Raw genomic sequence first — 22,912 nt, forward strand, 5'->3', positions numbered from 1 at the left:
TTCACAAGTCATGCAGCAAAGGCAAGATTTTCATCACACTCCTTTGTGTTTGAGGAAGAGTCCACAACTGGTACACTAGAGGAGGGAGCAGCTTGAGGAGTGACATGCAGCTGGCTTTGCGAATGAGGCGTGGATGACACAGCAACAATTGTTTGGATTTGTGGCTGCTGAACAACAAATGCTTGACCTGAGGAAGGAATGGCTGATGAAAGGGCATTGTGAGAGAAAATCCCAAAGTTTGCAGTCGAATACGAATTCATATGATTTATCTCCCGCTGTTTATCATCAATATCACAAGCCTTGATGATCACCATTATTTCAGCAAGTGTAAGGCGATTTAGATCCTTGGTCTTCTTAATGACCGCTACATTCATGTCCCATGACTTTGGAGGAGCATTCAGTAGCTTTTTATTTATTTCCGACTTACTCAAGAAGATCCTAGCTATAGTCATCTCAGTGGTGAGAGTTGTGAATCGCTACAGCTGTGCCTCCAGGGTTTCTCCAGGAATGTAGTTGAACATGTTGAACCTTTCACGCAGCATATCCTGGCGGCTTTCCTTCATGTCTTCATTTCCTTCATATACCTCAATCAGGGCTTCCCACAAGGCCTTAGCTGAAGTATACTCTCTGAAGCCTTGAGCTATATCAGGAGATAAAGCCATGGTTAGTGTGGCCAAAGCCCTTTCCTGTTCTGCCACTTTCTTAAAATCTTCATCTGTGTAGTTTTCAATTGCTTTGTCAACTACTTGCCCTGCAACAGTGGTGGTAATCCTGACAGGATTCTCGATGATGCTTCTCCAAATCTTGAAGTCCTTCATTTTAATATATTTTTCAATCCGGTATTTCCATTTAGGAAAACCATCTGCAGACAGCAGTCTTGGAATGCATGTAGTGGTGCCCATAACAGAATCCAACTCATGATGATGGGTTTGACTTTGAGAATCCATTTATTCAGATTTTAAAACTTAGAAAAATTAAAACATAAAAATTGTCAAAATTGAGTATACGGTCAGCAGTTTACGGCCGTAAACTGTGTTTACGGTGAAGTGTTTACGGTTGGGGTGTTTACGGTCGGGCAATTTACGGTTAATTAGGATGCACTGATTACGGTTCAAGAAGACAATTTACGGCTCTTGAATATGCTTGAGTTTACGGTGGTAAACAGGGTTTACAGTCGTAATCTTTTGGCAGTAAACTCCCAAAAATCTTAGTAAATGCAAGTTTGTTGCAGATTTGACCCCCTTTGTGATGAAAACACCAAACCCTAATGAAGAATATGAGTTTAAATGGCTGAAAACTCGATTGAATGATGCTTTGAAACCGGTACTGCTCTGATACCAATTGTAAGGTCCTGAAAATGGATCTTTACCAATGATCAAGAAATCACACAATCAAATAGAATAAGAAACAAGGTATAAACAGAATTAAAAGAAGCTTGCACACGCTTATATTGCATAAAACTTCTGGTACAACTTGCTCTCTATGACCGTGAACTCTTGTGGCATCAACAACCATTAATGACCTAAACAACCCCTATATATAGTGGACTTGGGCCGGACACTGGGTTTACGGCCGTAAACTAACAAACAACCTACCAAAACCTCATAAAGAGTCAAAAGAACTTATTACAATGAAATCCTAGACCAAACCACTAACTAGACCCTTCAGAAATAAGTCAAAACCAAACATTCTCTGGCTATAAAATCTTAGTTATGTATAACTATGATGCGCAAACTAAGCATCCACATTAATAAATTCTCCAAGGCTATCAGGTATCATAAATCAGGCAATTCTATCATGCAATTCTTGAAGATCCCTAGCCTACTAACAAGCATGCAATTCTATCTTATCATTCATATACAAAACAAGTGTGGGTATCTTGGGGAATACTTTTCTTGGCTCTAGATTATTATACACATCACATCATCTTTATTGATCCTTTTAAGGTTAGTTTTGAAAAATATTCTGCAGAACCTTAGTGTAAGTCTGGAATCCCACAAGTATTCATCCAATTGCCTAAAACTAAGGCTCTTATACCGAATTAAAACATCCCAAAAATCAGGTAAAAATTTTCATTTTCAGAAACCATTTTCATAAGCCGTACATCATAAAAAACATTGTTCCAAAACATAGTCATAAAATCAGAGTATCAAAGTCTCTAAAAATCGTGAAAATCCATATGATGATGTGTACATGTAATATCCATAAAGTTCATGAAAAAATTAAGCTTTTTTTTTAAACATTCAAAATCATCATTGTTTACAAAATGTTTCCAAAATAAGATTCATATCAGAGATATCCCAAAATCGTCAAATAAAAACGTAAGGAGGTGCATGATCACGCCTTTGCCTTCTCGCGATCCAGAGAACACCTGAAACATAATCTAACAAATGTAAGCCCAAAGCTTAGTCAGTTCCCCCAAACTACCAATACATAACAAATAACACAATATAATAACAACATGCAAGGGCTCCACATCTTTATAGACTGGATTACCCTTAAGGCCACATCATAAGTCTGGATTGCCTTACATGCCCACAGCTTATGTGTGGCTTGTTCCCCGGCCTGGTTAGTCAACAGACTGAATACCGCTAAGCCTTTACTACATGTCTAGCTTGCTCCGCCCCGGCCTTAGCTCGTATCCGGAATGCTCATGAGTCCTCAGTATGAGTCTAGCATGCCCTCCTTGGCCCTCAGCTCATATCTGGCATACTCCAGGGTTTGTTGGCTACATCACAAAGCAGTACCACCTCAAGCCAACAAACACAAAATGTCGACATATAACAAATAATATCATAAACACATAAACAGTCAATTCAGAGGTAGTCCTACATATCTACCAGACTAGCATAGAAAGACTAGCATGCATAAATATAACATACTCAGCATATCAATAATATCAGGTTATCAAACCAATAGGCCGACCTTGGTGCCTTCGACCCGAACGTATAGTGAGGAAGACTCACCTCATAAGTAGCTGAACTGATAAGACCTAATTTCGAATCTCAGCTGCCGACTCAAAGCCTACAACCATCATGACCAACCGAGGAAAACCTCAAAATACCAAAAATGCCCTCAAAGTCAAACTTGGTCAACGATGGTCAAAATCAAAGTCAACAGTCAAGGTCAACAGTCCATGTTGACCCAACTCATCGAGTACACATACTAACTCGTCGAGTTCCTTCAGCACACAGAGAAATAGGGGAAATATAAACCAACTTGCCGAGTTATCAGGACAACTCGTCGAGTTCCTACAATATCCAGAAAAATGGGAAAACTCAATCCAACTCATCACATTGTCAATACAACTCGTCGAGTTTTCCTAGCTTAACTCATTTAGTCCTTTTTCATCCCTTCTAACCTTCAAGAATGTAGATCTGGAACCCAAGAGCTGAAAAACCATGTAAAGTTGCTAACTTTATGTCCATCCATAACACATACTGGCTAAAACACTAAAAGAAGGCTGATTAAAGGACTTAGATCATGAAGGAAGCCTAGATCTAGATAGAGCTTGAAACTTTAAGCCGAAGGAGGCCACAAAACGTCCCGATCGGAATTTATAACTTCATGACATGCTCAAACCAAGAACAAAACCAAAAGCGACAGTAAGCTTCCAAGGAAGAGATCTAAGCAATAGATGAGCAATTTTTCGACTTTTTACCTTAAAATAGTAGGTAAACTCAAGACGATTATGGATCTAAAGATTCCCCCTTCAAGCTATGCACCACCAACTTCAAGCCTCTTTAAGAGAACACCAAGGAAACATTCTTTAAGCTCACACATGCTCAAGAATGGGAGAGAAAACACAATACTAGGGTTTATGGATAGAGAATGTGATTAGGGAGGCCAAAAATGCGACTTAATGCCTTTAAATAGGGTGCGACACCCTAAAAATTAGAGTTTCATATTCAGCCACCAACTTGTTGAGTTGTTCCAAAAAGATCCGTGGCCCATAGACTTTCAAGACGTCGAGTTGAGGCCATCAACTTGACTAGTTCCATGGAAAAATTGCCTTTTTAAATAAAATTCTCATACCTGGCAATCGGGATGCTGCAACTCTCCCCCACTTGAACTAGACTTCGTTCTTGAAGCCTGTTACAGTGAACAAATATGGATAATGCTCCCACATCTGAGCCTCCGACTCCCATGTCCATTGTAACATCCCAAAAACCCAAACCAAAAATTTCGTTTCAAATCATTAATACACACCATAGTTATCAACCATTTCATTCATAAACAAAATCGTTATATCAAATCAGAGTATCATCTCAAAACATATTCTTTTTATCAGAGTAAACATCCCAGGCTAAAAACTTCTTGGTGTGTGCCATGCAATCCTCTCGAGCTCCTGCCTCTGCTACCGGATGTACCTGAAACCAAATCTGAAAATTGTAAGCATGAAGCATAGTGAGTTCCCCATACTACGACATACCATACACATAAACACATACTGCAAACATTGGCCCTAGCCCGCTACATCGGGCCCCGTCCGGTATTAGACGAATCAGGCATCAGGCCCCGCCTGGCATCGAGCCTCGCCAGGTATACAAATCTGTTTCTACTAGGCCCCTCCTGTATCCGGGCACCGCATGCTACATGCATACAACAATAACATATAAACATGCTAATACATATCAGACAATCCCTATACTATAACTGCTAGTCTCAAGGCCCCGCCTATCTTGGGCCCCATCCCTACTCTGCTACTAATGAGATATGGAACCCCGTCCACACTCTTCTAGTGATGAGATATGAGACCCTGTCCACACTCATCTCCCTACCTGACTCATACATGTATCACAAAGATAACAAGTATAACTGAACATACACTACCGCCTCGGGTACCACCCGACATCGAACCGTAGCTTGGAAACATACCTATAATCCTTCCTCGGGCCTCGCCCGACATCGGACCGAAATCCGGAACATATATACTGCATCGGGTTAACCCCTGACATCGGATCTAAATCTTGTATACACTAACATACATAAACGGAAAGGCATTGGTGCTTTAGACCCATTCCTACTAGAGAGAACTCACCTTGCAAAGTTGATTATAGAATCCTACGAATAACCCCTCGCTGCTAGCTGGCAGATCCCCGAACTGCTGATCTCTCGACTCCCCAAGCTATCAATTCCAAAATATCACTTTGTCCAAAACAACTTGGTCTATATCTAAGGCTCAAAATTAAAATATAAAAAGCACCAACACTGGAGGGGCTTCCCAAGCCAACTAGTGGCCCACTAATGGCCCAATGTGATAAATTGGGCCCAATCCCTCTAATGGGTCTTATCATAATCCCAAACGTCTTCTTTGCCCCCATTATCTGACTCATGATGGCCCACTAAGGCCCAAAAGACCAAAATCCATTGCATGGCCAAAACCAAGGCCCAAAAATCACAAGACCCATATCTGATGAGTACGTTGGGCGTACTCCTATGCACGCTAAGCGTACTAGCTAAATGGTGTGTATGCTGGGCGTACCTACATGTATGCTCAGTGTACTCCCCTGTTAAGTCACTTCCCCCTTAAGTGCTTAATACTATGATCCAAAAGCTAAAATCAGAGATCTAAGTCCTTTTTAACATCTTAATCCATAAAGTCACTTACTTGGTAACTTTGCATGCCATAAACTAGTCCAAAGTCCAAAAATGATATTCCATTCTCATAGAAATGCTTTTAACTCATGCATGAACCCAATAAGACATTCAAGATGGCAACTTTCTGCCTTTGGGACTCATTTAGAACTGAGAATAGCAACTCCAAGTCCTAGAAATCAGATTGAACCACAAAGCTTCAACCTTTGGATCAAAATGGTCCATAAACTCAGTCTAAGAGATTAAAGAAGGTAATCACCAAGTTTAGATCTGTATACCTTGAAAAGGTTAGAAATGAAGCAACAATCCCAAATCTACAAACTTTCCTTTGAACCACCACCTTTTCTTGCCCCTTTCATGTTTTGAAAGTGGATCCACAATACCAAAATGATTCTCTAGTGACCTTCTAAGATCCATCGACACTCAAATATGGATTAGGGTTTTGTAGTAGCTCCTTTAAGGTGGAAATGGAGGCTAGCCATCGAGACATAAGGTTCTTTATATAGGGCTGAAAACTAAAATTAGGGTTTGGGAACTCTGGGCATACGCCTCTCTGCATCCATGACCACTTAACCCTTCTACGTTGGGCGTACCCCAGCTTACGCTAGGCGTACTCATGCGTTAGCCACCTTGCAGGCATGGTCCTTTCTTCCCATCTTTCTCTATTAAGGACCACTATTGCCAATAACCTCAAACTATTATAATTTATCCATTCCAAGTCGGTTTCTGACAAACTTTATAACCACGAAAAAGGTGGCGAGAAGCCCTACGCTCCGAATTACAAACCCAAGCCTTAAAACCTTTAGAACAAACCCGAAACCCATAAAAGACTGAATAGCTTATACCCTGGGCCTCCGGAACCACAACCGAAGTAATTTTTAAAATGGGGTGTTACATCCACTCGGATCCCCTCCGATGCTACCATTGTACATTTACCAAAGGTACCTCCTTCTTACGTAACACCTTTACCTTCCTTTCTAGAATAGCTACCGGCCTCTCAACATGGTTTAGGTGCTCATCAATTTAAATGTCATCCAATGATACCACTGCATCTACATCCAGAATAAACTTTCGCAACTACCAAACGTGGAAAGTGTTATGAATCTGACTAAGATCCTCCGGAAGATCCAATCTATATGCAACCTTGCCAACCCTTGCAATAATCCGGAATGGTCCAATATATCGATGACCCAACTTCACCCTCTTCCTGAAGCGAATCACACTTTTCTAGGGTGAGACCTTCATCAACACCATAACACCGATCTAAAACTCCAACTTAGATCGGTGCCGGCTGGCATAACTCTTCTGCCGACTCTGAGCAGCTTGCAATCTCTGCCTGATATGTTGAATCATCTTTGTTACTGCAGAACCACCTCGGTCCAACCCATGACCCTGTGGCCAACGTCACCCCAACATACCGAGGTACAACACCTCCGCCTATAAAACAACTCAAAAGGCGGAGCACCAGCACTGGAGTGGAAACTGTTGTTGTAGGAGAACTCAGCAAGAGGTTGGTAAGAGACCTAGCTCCCACAAAAATCAATAACACAGGCTCACAACATATCCTTGAGATTCTAAATGGTCTACTCGCTCTGTCCATCAGTATTTGGATGATAAGTTGTGCTGAAATGCAACCTCGTGCCTAGTTCCTCATGGAACTTCTGCTAGAAACGGGAGGTGAACTGAACATCACGGTCTGAAACAATAGAGATCGGAAACCCATGGCGAGCAACGATCTCACGAATATACACATCAGCCAACTTCTCGGCCGAAGAGCTCTCCCAAATTGCCAGAAAATGGGCACTCTTGGTCAATCGATCCACGATAACCAAAATAGCATCAAAACCCTTCATCGTCTTCAGAAACTTAATTATAAAATCCATCGAATCTGCTCCCATTTCCACATGGGAACCTCCAGAGGCTGCAGCTTTCCATGCGGCCTCTAATGCTCGGCCTTGACCATCCTGCAGGTCAAGAACCTATCAACATACCAAGCGATATCTTTCTTCATGCACGACCACTAATAACTCAATCTCAGATCCTCATACATCTTGGTGGCGCCGAATGGATAGAAAAGCGAGACTTATGAGCCACCTCGAACACAATCTGTCTGACCCCACTAGAAACAAGAACCCACACTCGATCTTAATGGGTCAACAAACCACAATTAGCTTGCACAAATCTAGTGATCTCACCCCTGATCCTCTCAATCTTCCAGTTCTCCTCTAGAACATCCTCAGACTAAGCATCCCTAATCAAACCCATAAGCGGAGAATCCATAGATATCCTCATACAAGCCACCTCAACAGAAGGTCCAACCAACTTACGGCTTAGGGCATCTTTCACCACTTCAGGTTTACCTGGATGGTAAAGGTTCTTGCAGTCATAATCCTTGACCACGTCCAGCCACTTGCACTGCCTCATGTTCAGGTTCGGCTAATCCATAATATGCCTCAAAATCTTGTTATCTGTATAGATAGTACAACGGATCCCATAAAGATAATGCCTCCAAATCTTAGAAATGAAATCCACCAATCCCAACTTAAGATTATGCATGGGGTATCTCGTCTCATGCGGCTTCAGCTGCCACCAAGAATAAGCCATCCCTCCTCCTCTTTACATGAGGACTGCCCCCAAATTGGTGATAGATGCATCACAAAAAACCACAAAGTCCTCAATTTCCTCTGGGAGTGTCAAGATCGGGGTCTCACAGAGTCTCTGTCGAAGGGTCTCAAATGCGAACTGCTGCTCAGCGCCCCACCGGAAATCCACCCACTACCTCGTCAGACAAGTGAGGGGTACTGCAATCTAGATAAATCCTGAATAAATCTCCGGTAGTACCCTGCCAAACCAAGGAAACTTCAAATATTTGTGGGAGACTTCGTAACCTCCTACTGCATCACCGCCTTGATTTTGGCCAGATCGACCAAAAACACATCTTAGTTAACGAGGTGTCCATGGAACTGAACCTCTTGCAACCTAAACTCACACTTCGAGAACTTAGCATAAATTTGTTCTCACCTCAAAACCTCCAGAAGCTTGCAAAGATGCTTCTCATGCTGCTCTCTGGTCTTGAAATAAACCAAAATATCATCAATAAACACAATAATCGAGCGATCGAGCATTGTCCTACATTCTCGATTCATCAAATACATAAATACTGTTGGTGCATTGGTGAGCCCAAATGGCATTACCATAAACTCGTAATGCCCATAATGAGTCCGGAATGCGGTCTTCTCCACGTCCTCCTCCCTCATTCGGACCTAATGGTACCCATACCTCAGATCTATCTTGGAGAACCATGATGCTTCCTGCAACTAATCAAAGAGATCATCAAATTGTGGAAGATGATAATGGTTCTTCATCGTTAAATTGTTCATATCCCTATAATCGATCCACATCTGGTGTGAACCATCCTTCTTCCTGAAAAACAAAATAGGAGCTCCCCATGGGGAACTCCTCATACGGATGAACTGCTTGCCTAGCAGCTTCTGCAGCTGAGATGACATGTCCTGCATCTCAGGCGATGTTAATCAGTACGACGCCTTGGAAATTGGGGCCGCACCTGGCACAAGGTCGATACCGAACTCAACCAGCTTTTTAGGAGGCCCACCGGGTAACTCCTCCGGAAATACATCAGCAAACTTCTTGACAAATAGAACATCAGCAACCGACACCTGACCCCCAACTCGCGTGTCTACTACATAAGCCAAATAACCTACCCATCCGTGTTGAATTTATTTTCGAGCCCTGGCTATAAACAAAATCCTGAACCCACCCTAGTGTCATCTACATAAATAACCAGTTATCCCCACTTTTGGTTCGAACTACCACACGCTGACCCTCGCAGTCTATCTTGGCACCAAAACTGATCAGCCAATCGATACCCACTATCACACAGACGTCTCCTATAGGAATAGAAATCAAATCGATCAGGAAATATACTCTGAAAATCTTCAGAATGCAACCCTGATAACCCAAAACAGCAGAAACCCAAGTTCGTTGGCGATGGAAACTCGCGACGGACACTCCAACTCCCCTAAGGGAAAAAAACTCCCTACTAAAAGACTGAGAGACAAAGAACCGACTAGCACCCGAGTTGAATAACACAAGAGCAGGAAAAGACTTCACTAAGAACGTACCTAACAGAGGTACAAACATATGAGCATAAAGCAATCGTAATCTATAAGAAAAGAGATAGAAACATACCAGTCACAACATCTGGTGCTGCTTTGGTCTCCTCGACAGTAAGCTCGAAAGCGCGACCTCGATCCCCCGGGGGCTCCGCCCTGCCCTGACTCCCATCAGTGATCATCAATGAAGCTGGCGTTAGAGCCTACGCCAGCCTGGCAGCAAGCAATGGACAGATGGCCTTCACACGGCCAACCTGGTCGCAATGATAGCAAATCCTGAAACAGAGTGAAGGAGCCTATCGGCGGCAACTCGCCATGTGAACCTGCCGACCACAATTTTGGAACCCAGAAGATGATCAACAAGTACCCTAATGTGCATTGTCGCACAATCCACAAGTACGGCCCTTCCGGCCCCTGGATTTGTCATCAGCGGTCTTAAACCGCTTTGGCGCAGGCTGCGACTACGTCAGGGCCTGCCTCTACTCTCTCAACTGAAGCTTTATCTCAAGCTCATGCTTCCTAGCAACCTCCTGTAACTGCAGCAAAGTATCACATCGCTGGGTAGAAATAAATTGTCGAATATCCGTCTTGAGCATGCTCAAGTCACGGGTCATCTGAGCCTGCTCCGAAGCAAACTTAGGGCAAAACATAGCCCTCTCATTAAACATCCGGGTGATCTCCGTCATCTACTCTGATCTTTGCATCAACTTCAAAAACTCCCGAGCTAATCTCTCACACTCAACCCGAGGAATGTAACAAGTCTCCACGAATCCTTCGCTCAGGATCTCCGAGGGTTCAGAGGCACCTGAACTTCTGGTCAGCAGGGCATGGACACGTGAAGAAACACCCCTCAACATTAGATATCCACCTCAAGCCCATAATCGGGTCCTGGAATCCATCGAAAGTCGGGGGCTTCGTGTTATCGAAGTGCCGATACTAAAAGTCCGACCCTGGTCCAACACCTGTTACGGCTACGATTACAGAAGTCGCATCAGCAATAGTCTTGGAAATAGTTGTGTATCTCTCATCAAAAAGCTCCATCATATCAGTCTTGATAGACACAAACATCTCTGGAATCTGGCCCCATATGATGTTGACAACCTAATCATCGATGATCCTCCTGATCCTGGATCCAAATCCTATAACCTCATCTGACTGTTAGGTCCTGAAAATGCACCATGAGGATATCAAATAATCCACATAAATAACATAGAACCAACTCCCAACGAAGCCCTAGGGGTTGTGACTTCCTTGCTATGCGCACGAGTCCTATGTTTTCAGTAGTACGGGACCATACTACTTTCCACACCTACCCGTGTTTGTCTCAAAGATCATCACAACACCCTAACAATACTTATAAACATATATGAATGCTTAGTCCTCACTCCTCGAGGAAAGGCTAAATATCTCACTACTAGCTGACTGACCCCTCACGACTCATCCATGAAACTTCCACCAACCATGCAACACTCATGTATATTAGCCATAGATAAAACTGGACCCTATAGACATTCGAATATCTGATCCCACCCTAATCCCTTCATCAAACAAGAAGAGGAAGTAAGGCAAAACCAAACATTCTCAGGCTATAAGATCTTAGTTATATGTAGTTGTGAAGCATACACTAAGAAACTATAGTAATGATGTCAATTTCATAAAAGAAAGGCCCAAGGCTATCAGACCTTATCTAATCATGCAATTCTATCATGCAATTCCAGAAGATCCCTAGCCTATCACTAGCATGTTGTTCTAACATATTACAATATCAAATAATAATATGGTATGTTAGGGTCTACTTACTGGCTTTGGCTGATCGTACACATCACATCCTCATTTAGTATTTTGAAAACTATTTGAAAATCATTTTGAAAATATCTTCCTTAGTTTTGAGACTGGATTCACATGAGTGTTCCTCCAATCACTTAAACCAAGGCTCTGATACGAACTTGTAACACCCATACAATTCTTGAAAAATTTAAACTTTTTTAAAACATTCAAAAGCATCATTGCTTACAAACATTTTCTAAAATAAGATTCGTATCAGAGATATCCCAAAATCATGAAATAAAATCATGAAGAGGTGCACGATCATGCCTTAGCCTTCCCATGATCCTGAGAAGTACCTAAAGCATAATCCAACAAATATAAGCCCAAAGGTTAGTGACTTTCCTCAAAAATACCAACACATAACAAATAACACAATATAATCACAACATGCAATTGGTTCAAGACTTTACAAACTAGATTACCCCTGAGCCCACAACATAAGTCTGGATTGCCTTACAGGCCCACAACTAATTTCTGGCTTGCTCCCCGGCCTAGTTAGTCAACAGACTAAATACCGCTAAGCCCTCAGTATGAGTCTGGCATGTTGCACCCGACCCTTAGCTCATATCTGGAATGTCATAAGTCCTCAGTATGAGTCTGGCACGCCATCCCTGGGCCTCAACTCATATATGGCATACTCTAGGGTTTGTTGGCTAGAACACAAAGCAGTACAACCTCAACCCAACCCACACAATATGTCGACATATAACAGATAATATCGTAAACAGATAAACATGCAATTCACAGGTAGTCCTACAGATCAACCAGATTAGCATAGAAAGACTAGCATGCATAACAGTAACATACTCCGCATATCAGCAATATGAGGTTAACAGACCAATGGGTCGACCTTGGTGCCTTCAACCCTGTAACACCCAGAATCAGAAAGACCAAGAAAAGAAAGGAAAATCTAAAAGTCAAGGAGTCAACTCGTCGAGTAATGGGAAGAACTCGACGAGTCAGAGCGGGATCCGGGTTATAGAATAAGTGACCGACTTGGCGAGTCAGCGAGTGGACTCGGCGAGTCTGGTCTAGACGAGAAAAACCCTAATCTTAGGGTTTGCACCCTTTTTAAAGGACCTTATGTCCTCTCCTCAGCCCCCATTGTCGGCCAACAGGTTCTTTAAGCGATTCCAAACCCTAATTTGAGTAAGAGGAAGAGGAAAGTGAGCTTGGGGCTTTTGCAAGAGGAAGATTTGGAGGATTTGACCACTAAGGAGCTGGAGGATTCAACTCTTTGGTTGTGAGCATCAGTTTGAAGCTTGAGGAGCTAGTGGAGCAGCGGTTCAGAGAATTGTTGGTCAGCAACCAGAGGGTTATCAGCAAAAGTTTAGCAGTGCAGGTGAGTTTCCCTTTGTGTGAATGGGTCTACGGCCACGATGCTGACCCACGTAGTTATGAGTAGGAAGACCTGGGGGTTAAACCTAGGCATAATATGCTAGTATGACATTCGGGACTAAGGTCCAATGTTAGCGGGCGGGTGCCCAACGAATGGTTTGAATGATAGTTATACTTGTTGTCTGTGTGATACATGTATGTGCATGGTAGGGAGGTGAGGGTGGGCGAGGTCCCGTATCTAACCAATAGTAGAGTATGGATGGTGTTCCATATCTTATTAGCAGCAGAGCAGGGGGCGAGGCTCAAGTTAGGAAAGGAGTGAATGTGGGCTGGTCCCGTATCTCACTATCAGAAGGAGTGTGGACGGGGTTCCACGACTCATCACTAGTAGGACAAGGGCGTGGCCCAAAATAGGCAAGGCCTTAGAACAGGATTCGGTAGTATATGTTCAGTTATGTGTTATATGCAATTTTGTACTATATGTTTAGCCGGCAGGTCCCAGAGACAGACGGGGACTAAATGAAACAGATCAGTATCCAATCTAGGCTTGAAGCCAGGCGGGGCCTGGAGCGGTGGGGTCGTTGTAGCGGCCGAGGCCCGGAATAGCGGGCGTGGCCGAGTATGTGCAGTATGTGTTTATGCAGGGTATGTGGTATGTTGGTGGAACTCACTAAGCTTCGTGCTTACAGTTTTCAGTTTTGGTTTCTGGTACATCCGGTAGCGGAGGGAAGAGCTCGGGGTGATCGCATGGCACACACCATTAATTAGACATCCTGGGATGTTTTACTCTGATGACAAGAATATTTTTTGAATTGATACTCTAAAATTATGTTATGACTTATTAATATGGTTTTAGTAATGTTTTAAAGGAAATTTTTAGTCGCGATTTTTGGGTTGTTACAAGTTGGTATCAGAGCCTTGGTTTGAGGGATTCGGACATACTCTCGGGTGTGTCTGAACTCAAATTAAGGGATTGGTATAAAAGTTTTCAAAATGAAAAGGCGGTTTGTTAAATGATTTTTGAGAAAGAAAACAGTTTTAGAAAGCAAAAAGAATTCAGAAAGAAAAGAACTTTGATAAGAGAAAAGGGTGTGGTGCATGTAATCAGCTGATCTCAAGTAAGTACCCTAAAATACTCATACAAGTTTATGTTATAGTTATCAGTTAATAGAACAGCATGCTAGATTAGGACTAAGGATCTAGGGGGGATGCCTTATGTGCATGTTATTTGTGCTTTTGAGTTGCATGATAGTACTGGTTAGACAGTAGTAGGATAGCCTGTTTAGGTTATGCCTGAGTTTATGAGCTTATGTCGCATGCTAGTACAGATTCTTGATATGGGATTATGATTTCTTAAGTATGTTATGGTTAGATTTTTTTCCTTGTATGAATGCTGCTTGCTTTGTGCATTGTGGGATTCTGAGTGATGGGAGTTAGCCATTAGGTTAATACGTCATGTCGCATGTGATCAGGGTTGAATAATCTCAGAGTGCTGGATTTGGCCCTATTGTGCAGGTCTCGTTTGAGTCTAACCGTGGTAGGGACGAGTCTTTTACTTGAAGTAATATTTGAGCCTCGTCACATGTGATGGTATTCAGGTGATGGCTAATTGGCATCACAAGGAAGCCTTCAACAACTGAGGACTGGTTTGGGTGGAGTCAGAGGTTTCCCTAGGGTAAGCCTAGGATGAGATAGTGTTGGGAGCTGTAGTAGTATAAAAAGGGACCTAGTGGAGTCGAAAAAGTTCTTGAGGAAAGTACGGATAGATGTGGAAGGTAGTATGGGCCCGTACTTCTGAAAGAAGAGGATCCGTACTCGATTCAGGAAAGGCTGAGATGAGACCGCGAAACTAGTAGTGTCTGTGTATGATCCCTCAGCAGTGACGAGTATCCTGCTAGTTATGGTGATGTGTGTTCAGCATGGTGACACTACGTGAGAGACCAGTGGGTGGATTAGGCGCCGGAGAGGGATCATGCTCGGGTTCAGGAGCCGAGCAGCTCGAGGAGCGAATGAGGGAGTTGATATCAGCTAAGGTTACGGCAGTATCCTAGATCAGACTCCTGTGATCTTTGGCACAATCAAGGAGGGTATACTGGAGATCATGGATGAGAGGCTGGGAACCTTCCGTACCGAGATGATGGCTTTTATGGGAGAGCGTACTTTGACATTCCGAGAGTTTAGAGCTTGCGGAGCACCAGATTATCATGGGGCTAGGGACCCCATCACTAGCAGCAGGTGGTTGGACGATGTCGCCAACGCATTCCGTACGAGTCGGTGTCCCGATGGGGACAAGGTCAGACTCGCCTCCTGTCTTCTGAACGACAGAGCGAGGGATTGGTGGGAGGAGGTTGGAGATGCCATTGGTGATGATGCCGCGTTGGACGCGATGACATGGAGCGATTTCTCGGCCAGGTTCAGGGCTGAGTTTTCACCGATTATTGAGGTGCAGCAGTTGGCACGGGAGTTTCAGGATTTGATGCAGACTACTGAGACCGTGGCGGAGATCACCGCCAATTTCAGGGAGAGGGCCCTTCTTGTTCTGCAGTTTGTCGCAGATGAGGAGATGAAGAAGGCCCGATACCACGAGATTTTGAGGGATAGCATCAGGCAGTTTGTGAGCAGGTTCAACTGCAAAACGTTGGAGGATATGATCGCACGAGCTAGAGAGAGGGAGATCGATTTGGAATAGATCCAGAAGAGGAAGCCGGATGAGTTTCAGGTAGCCACAGGTTCGGGAAAAAGGCCCAAGGGGTCAGATTCGAGATCGAGGGATTACCAGAGTCGCGGCCGATGCGGGAGGTGCGGGAGGACGCACGAGGGTGCGTGCATGAGTGGTAGTGGTGGAGATTCGGGCTGCTTCAAGTGCGGCTGGACTGGTCATCTTAGCAGGGATTGTACTACTACCACCACACATGGATCAGACCTGATATGTTTTCACTGCAGTCAGCGGGGCCACAAGAAGGCCCAGTGCCCCAGTTTGCTTTCGGTAGGACGGGTGATAGCACCTGCCCCTGCAACTCTGAGGGTCACAGACGGCCGTTAGGGCCGAGCAGAGGCGCCTGCGGTCGGTGGTAGGGATTTTCAGATGACTACCATGGTGACGTGAGCAGCGCCGGACGTCATAGGTATGCGACCGCTGGATTCAGAAAGGTGTTATTGAGTGATGGATTGGTTAGACCCCTAGCTATGGCGAGCTTGGTTTTTCAGCAGATTGATTGCGGTTTAGCAGAGAAGATTGGGAATTCTTCTCAAGCATTGAGCAGTGAGGTATATGCAGGACCAAAGTGGAGGAGAACCCTCCGAGTGTACAAGAGTAAGAGCACGCAGATCCAGAATGAGTACACGACTTCTAAGAAGCAAAGGAAGTAGCACAATGATTGATGGATTGAGGAGTTCAGCATTGGGAGTTTGAGAAACTTCCCAACAGTTAGTTCATGTAATCAAGATGGTTAGTATCTGGTTTGGAATTCAGGCTGGAGAATCGCCTGTAGGACTCGAGAGAGAGTCAGAGTAAGGATCTTGAGAACGGGTAGCATGGGATTCTTTCATGTTGATAGCAGTGGCAGAGACAACATGTAGAGCATGGTAGAGCGACAGGAGAGCCGGAACACTTTTCCATCAGCGAGCCAGTGGTGGAAGGTGTTGTAAGACTACAGGGTAGTCGTAGCATTCTCTAGCAGTCAGTTGTTATGGAAAGTGTTGTAAGACTACGGGGATAGCCGTAGCATTCACTAGCGGTCAGTTAGCATGGAAGGTGTTGTAAGACTATGGGTAAGCCATAGCATTACCTAGCAGCTTACTTAGCGGAGTTTGGGTGAGGCCCTTACCTCATAGTGATCAAGGTAGGGATCAGGAATTGGTAAGTTGATCATGATAGTATGGGGCTAGGCTGTATAGCCCTAGAGAGGTGAGACCTTGGGAGAGGCCGCTCCAGGAGGTAGTTGGGTGAGACCCGTGGGCGAGGCCCATATATAAGTAGCAGTATAGGTGAGACTTGAGAGCAGGGTTGCTCAGCAATAGGGTTTTGGGTGAGACATGTGGGTGGGGCCTGTGAGTTATAGTAGCACAGGTGGGACCTCGTAAGGACCTTAGGGTCAAGTTAGGGAATCGAGGACCCCATGACTTGTAGCGCCAGAATGGAAGGGTAGATGGAGCAGTATTAGGTGGCCGAAGTTTCTTCGGAAGTCGTTGGGAGTGACTGATAGATTATGATAGGACTAGCGACCGATAGGAGTCGGTAATACAAATATTGATGGATTAATAGGGACCAGGGTGGTCTCGGTTCATCCGGAAGGTGGATAAGGGGCAACAGAAATTTTCAGTCAGTGACAGTGATGGTAAAAAGGCTACGGTGCAAGACAACTATTTGATCGAGGAGTGCTATACACCTCATAGCAGGGTTGGATAATCTCAGAGGGAAGGGTATGACCCTGTTGCGCAACTCTTGTTTGAGTCTAACCGTTACAGGGATGGATCTTTTACTCGAAGGATTATCTGAACCTTTCGCTATGATGGGTGCTCAGCACTATGCTATAGTAGTAAGAAGTATCCAGTGGGTACTGTCTGTAATGACCGCACTAGAAGTAGCAGGAGTAATGGATTCGGTGAAGGATAAGTCCTTCACATCGATAAGGGAGGTATTTGGTTATGGAACGTTGCCTTGCGGAGGCCAGAAAACGTATAAGGAAAAGGGGGTGAACCCCTAGGATGTCCGGCATAAGTACTCGGGGAGTACCGAAAGGATTGTCAGTTGAGTAAGTTGTGTTCCCAGGATGGACAGGGTTAGGGTGAACCCGAGAATAGTATCCGCGAGGATTAATGATCGTCAAAATGACTGGGCGGAAGGGCAGCGGAGGTATGCAGCTGATATTAGATTTTAAGCAGGGTGTTAAAAGAAGATTGCAAGGCGATTGGCCGTAGAGAAACTTCGAGGACGAAGTTTATTTTAAGTGGGGGAGAGTTGTAACACCCAGAATCAGCAAGACCATGAAAAGAAAGGAAAAGCTATAAGTCAAGGAGTCAACTCGTCGAGTCCGGGGAAGAACTCGACAAGTCGGAACAGGATCCAAGTTATAGAATAAGTGACCGACTCGGCAAGTCGGCGAGTGGACTCGGCGAGTCTGGTCTGGACGAGAAAAGCCCTAATCTTAGGGTTTTGGACCCTATTTAAAGGACCTTATGTCGTCTCCTCATCTCCCCTTGTCGGCCAACAACTTCTTTAAGCGATTCCAAACCCTAATTTGAGTAAGAGGAGGAGGAAAGTGAGCTTGGGGCTTTTGCAAGAGGAAGATCTGGAGGATTTGACCACTAAGGAGCTGGAGGATTCAACTCTTTGGTTGTGAGCTTCGGTTTGAAGCTCGGGGAGCTAGTGGAGCAACGTTTCAGAGAATTGTCGGTCAGCTGCCAGAGGGTTATCAGCAAAAGTTTAGTAGTGCGGGTGAGTTTCCCTTTATGTGAATGGGTCTACGGCCACGATGCCGGACCACATAGTTATGAGTAGGAAGACCTGGGGGTTAGCCCTAGGCACATTATGCTAGTATGACATTCGGGACTAAGGTCCAATGTTAGCGGGTGGGCGCCCAAGGAATGGTTTGCATGATAGTTATACTTGTTGTCTGTGTGATACATGTGTGTGCCTGGTAGGGAGGTGAAGGTGGGCCAGGTCCCGTATCTCACCAATAGCAGAGTATGGATGGTGTTCCATATCTCATTAGCAGCAGAGTAGGGGGCGAGGCCCAAGTTAGGAAAGGAGTGAGTGTGGGCTGGGCCCGTATCTCTCTATCAGAAGGAGTGTGGACGGGGTTCCACGACTCATCAATAGCAGGACAAGGGCGAGGCCCAAGATAGGTGAGGCCTTAGAACAGGATTCAGTAGTATATGTTCAGTTATGTGTTATATGCTATTTTGTACTATATGTTTAGCGGGTGGGGTCCAGAGACAGGCAGGGCCTAAGAGAAACAGATTTGTATCCGATGGGGCTCGAAGCAAGGCGGGACCTAGAGCTGCGGGGTCGTTGTAGCGGGCGAGGCCCGAAGTAGCGGGCGAGGCCCGGAATAGCGGGCGTGGCCTAGTATGTGCAGTATGTGTTTATGTGGGGTGTGTGGTAGGTTGGGGGAACTCACTAAGCTTCGTGGTTATGGTTTTCTGTTTTGGTTTCAGGCACTTCCGGTAGCGGAGGGAAGAGCTCGAGGTGATCGCATGGCACACACCATTAATTAGACAGTCTGGGATGTTTTACTCTGATGACAAGAATATGTTTGGAATTGACACTCTGAAATTATGTTATGACTTATAAATATGGTTTTAGTAATGTTTTAAAGGAAATTTTTAGCCACGATTTTTGGGTCGTTACAGACCTGAAAGTATAGTGAGGAAGACTCACCTCACAAGGATAAGACCTAACTCTAAATCTCATCTCCCGACTCAAAGTTGCTAACTTTACATCCATACATAACACAAAGAGGCTGAAACACTCAAACAAAGCTTATTAAGGGACTTATATCATGAAGGGAGCCTACATCTAGATAAAGTTTGAAACTTTAAGCCCAAGGAGACCACAAAACGTCCAGATCTGAATTTATAACATCATGACATGCTCAAACCAAGAACAAACCCAAAAATGAGCAAAAAATGACAATAAAATTCCAAGGAAAAGATCTAAGCAACAGATGAGCAATTTTTCGACTTTTTTACCCCAAAAGAGTAGCTAAACTTAAGAAGATTTTGGATCTAAAGCTTCCCCCTTCATGTTATGCACCACCAACTTCAAGCTTCTTCAAGAGAACACCTAGGAAACACTCTTTAAACTCACACACACTCAAAAATGGAAGAGAAAACACGAGACTAGGGTTTCTGGACAGAGGAGGTGATTAGGGAGGCCAACAAAGGGACTTAAGGCCTTTAAATGGGGTGCAACAGCCTAAAAATTAGGGTTTCATATTCAGTTATCAACTCGTCGAGTTTTCTTCTCTAACTCGTCGAGTTGGTCCAGAAAGATTTGCAGGCCATAGACTTTCAACACGTCGAGTTGAGGCCATCAACTCGATCAGTTCCATGAAAAATTTTCCTTTTTAAATAAAATTTTGATACCTGGGAATCGGGATGTTACACTATGATCAAGCATTTTCCTTCCCCCGATCATATGGAGTACCTGAAACATGGAAGTACACAACAGTAAGCCAAAGCTTAGTGATTTCCCCAATGATACTCCATACAATAAAAAACAAGTACAATACATGCATATATGGTTTGTTGGCCGGTGGCCTAAACACAACTATTCAATGTTTTTTGGCATATTGCCTCAATCCAACCATGCAGAGTTTTTTTGGCTTATAGCCTCAGCTCAACCATCCTGGGTTTGTTGGTCTACCGCACGAAGAAGTACGACCTCAACAAACCCATTTAGGGTTTGTTGGCATCCCGCCTTAACCCAACCATAAAAATGTCGACATATGCAACAGATAAGCAATTACTAGAAAATAAAGGTAATTATACAGATCTACCAATCTAATAGGTCACTACAACCTAGCAGCATCTCATATATATATATATATATATATATATATATATATATATATATATATATATATATATATATATCAAGATCCATAACACGACTTAGTGGGCCAGTACTGGTGCCTTGGACCCACAAGTACGGTGAGGAAAACTCACCTCAAAGTCTAGAAAATTTTTGAACTGATCATTGCTCCAAATACTAGCTCTACAGGCCACCTAAACATCAAAAAGGGGCAAAAGCTCAATCTACTACTCAAATTACGCCATTTGACCTATGGTCAAACTTGGTCAAAGTCAACAGTCAACGGTTAAAATTTAAAAATCAACACGAGCCAGGTTATGCCATGCATAACAACTCTAGGTGCTGTATAGAGCATCATAGTGCTTTTACTGGACAAAACAAGGTTAAGCACGACGTAGACATAAGTACACCTAACGTACATACGTTGAAGCCAAACTTTCCATTAAGTGCTTAATACAAAAAGACACCATTCCAACTCTTAGATCTAGTCTAAATAAACTTCCTAAGTTATAAAGTTTCAAACTTTATGAACTTGAAGGGCTTATCAAGGCTCACGAACAAACCCTATTTTCATGAAAACTTCTATGGGCCAACAAATCATGCATGGATGGTTAGAAATGGCCAAGATCCCATTTTTATGACTTAATACCCTCAAATACATTTGTAAATGCACTTTACAAGATCTAGAACGGCTCACACTCAAATGGACCGATTTGTGGGACAAAAAGGACATAACTTTAACATCTAAGCTAGAGCTAACAATAGAAGGGCTTCATGAAAGTTTAAGTCCTTAAATTGGGCTCAAAACCCCGAAATTAGGGTTTGGCCACTGGCCAAGTATGCCCTATGTATTAAGATTTACGCCCTGCATAGATCATTAAAGCCACGTCTCCAAGATACCTCCTATGCAACGCATACAAGGCTATCTATGTTCTCCGTAGATCAAAATTCAACATTTCATTTTAAAAGATTAACAAATGAATTTACCTACAAGATTCAGGTGTTAAAATTTCCTGTTGTAGCTCCATTAAAGAAGAGGGAAACGAGATGAGAGAAAGGGTGCATATTTGGCTGACTTTTAGTTTTTTACTAGTTTCATTTGTTTGCATTAGGAAATCGATGACGGTGATTGTGGAATAAATGTGTGGTTTTTGAAGGTTGGATGTCTACATATACTTTATTTGTTAAAATTTTCATTAAAAGCCTAACTGCGATGGTTTCCAATATAAACCCAAATGAACATTGACCCCAAATAAATCTTGATCGCGTCTTCCCCTAAACCTTGGATATTCTTTTTATACATAGATTCAATTGGAAATCAATTTACATAATATTTGTTAATAATAATAATAATAATAATAATAATAATAATAATAAATTTAAGATTAATAAATAAAAATTAAAATAATGCAACATGGATGCCATGTCAACGTGATGTAAGCAAGTGCAGATGATTCAAATATTATGTGGTCGTGCCATGTAACATTATTAACCATATGACCCATCTAATTGTTTCATCAGTGCTTAACTGACACCGATTTGACAACTTTAATGACATATTACACAAAAAAAAATGATCAAGAAGTTGCTTGTGCTAAAATGTCATTTTCCCAAATTATTTTAAGATATGTCTTTTTCATCATATTTGATCTTGTTAGTACCTACCTTTAAGCCTATTACATTATATGATAAATAAATTATGTCACTTCGGTTTAAACGTAATCTTGTAACTTGTTAATTTGTTAATGTAAGTGGTGGTAATTATCTACTGAATATGTAATAGAACCATGACTTTTCAGAAAGAAACATATGGATGAACAAGCTATTGGCACATAGGATGAAATATACCTGGAATAATGAAGTTGACAACTGAGAGAGAAGGATGGGCGGTTTATTAACCACTCACATGGCCCATTCATCAAAAAGACAATAATAAATGTGCAGGCGGAAGAATGCATGCAGGACCTCTTTTTGGCAGAAACCAAAAGATGGATGAGGGAGCCATCATCCATCTACACGCTTGCTTTAAAATCATTTTGCAATCGATTGCTTTATGATTGAATGCTTTAGAGAGAGAAAGTGACAATGAAAAAAAATTGATTGATAGAGATAAAGATAAAGAATGAGTGATAAGAATATATATATATATATATATATATATATATATATATATATATATATATATATATATATATATATATATATAAAATTGATTGATAGAGATAAAGATAAAGAATGAGTGATAAGAATATATATATATATATATATATATATATATATATATATATATATATATATATATATATATATATATATATATATATATGCTATATCCGTCCCATATTTATTGTCCACTTTTGACTTTTGAAGTCATTATTCTTCAACTTTGACCTTAAATATTTATGTTTTTGATACATAATATTTGATGCAAAATATATGAATGGATTGTATTTTAAAAGTATTCTCATTGTTATAAGTT

At 42.7% G+C, this 22,912-nt stretch overlaps 1 long non-coding RNA gene across 2 annotated transcripts; it reads right to left on the reverse strand.

The window, feature by feature from the left end:
• Positions 1–2,210: 2,210 nt before the first annotated feature.
• LOC145092872 (uncharacterized) lies at positions 2,211–22,525 on the reverse strand. Of its 2 annotated transcripts, XR_013702669.1 has the most exons (5): positions 22,282–22,525; positions 19,986–20,046; positions 9,808–10,896; positions 2,532–4,370; positions 2,211–2,371 (listed from the first exon to the last, which is right to left on the reverse strand). It is a non-coding gene; the product is annotated as an uncharacterized LOC145092872 (long non-coding RNA). The 2 variants fall into 2 exon arrangements; XR_013702668.1 differs by lacking the exon at positions 9,808–10,896.
• Positions 22,526–22,912: the final 387 nt, after the last annotated feature.

The sequence above is a fragment of the Lactuca serriola genome, chromosome 3 (genome assembly GCF_051521515.1).
Source record: "Lactuca serriola cultivar US96UC23 chromosome 3, Lser_US96UC23_V15, whole genome shotgun sequence".
Taxonomy (NCBI): domain Eukaryota; kingdom Viridiplantae; phylum Streptophyta; class Magnoliopsida; order Asterales; family Asteraceae; genus Lactuca; species Lactuca serriola.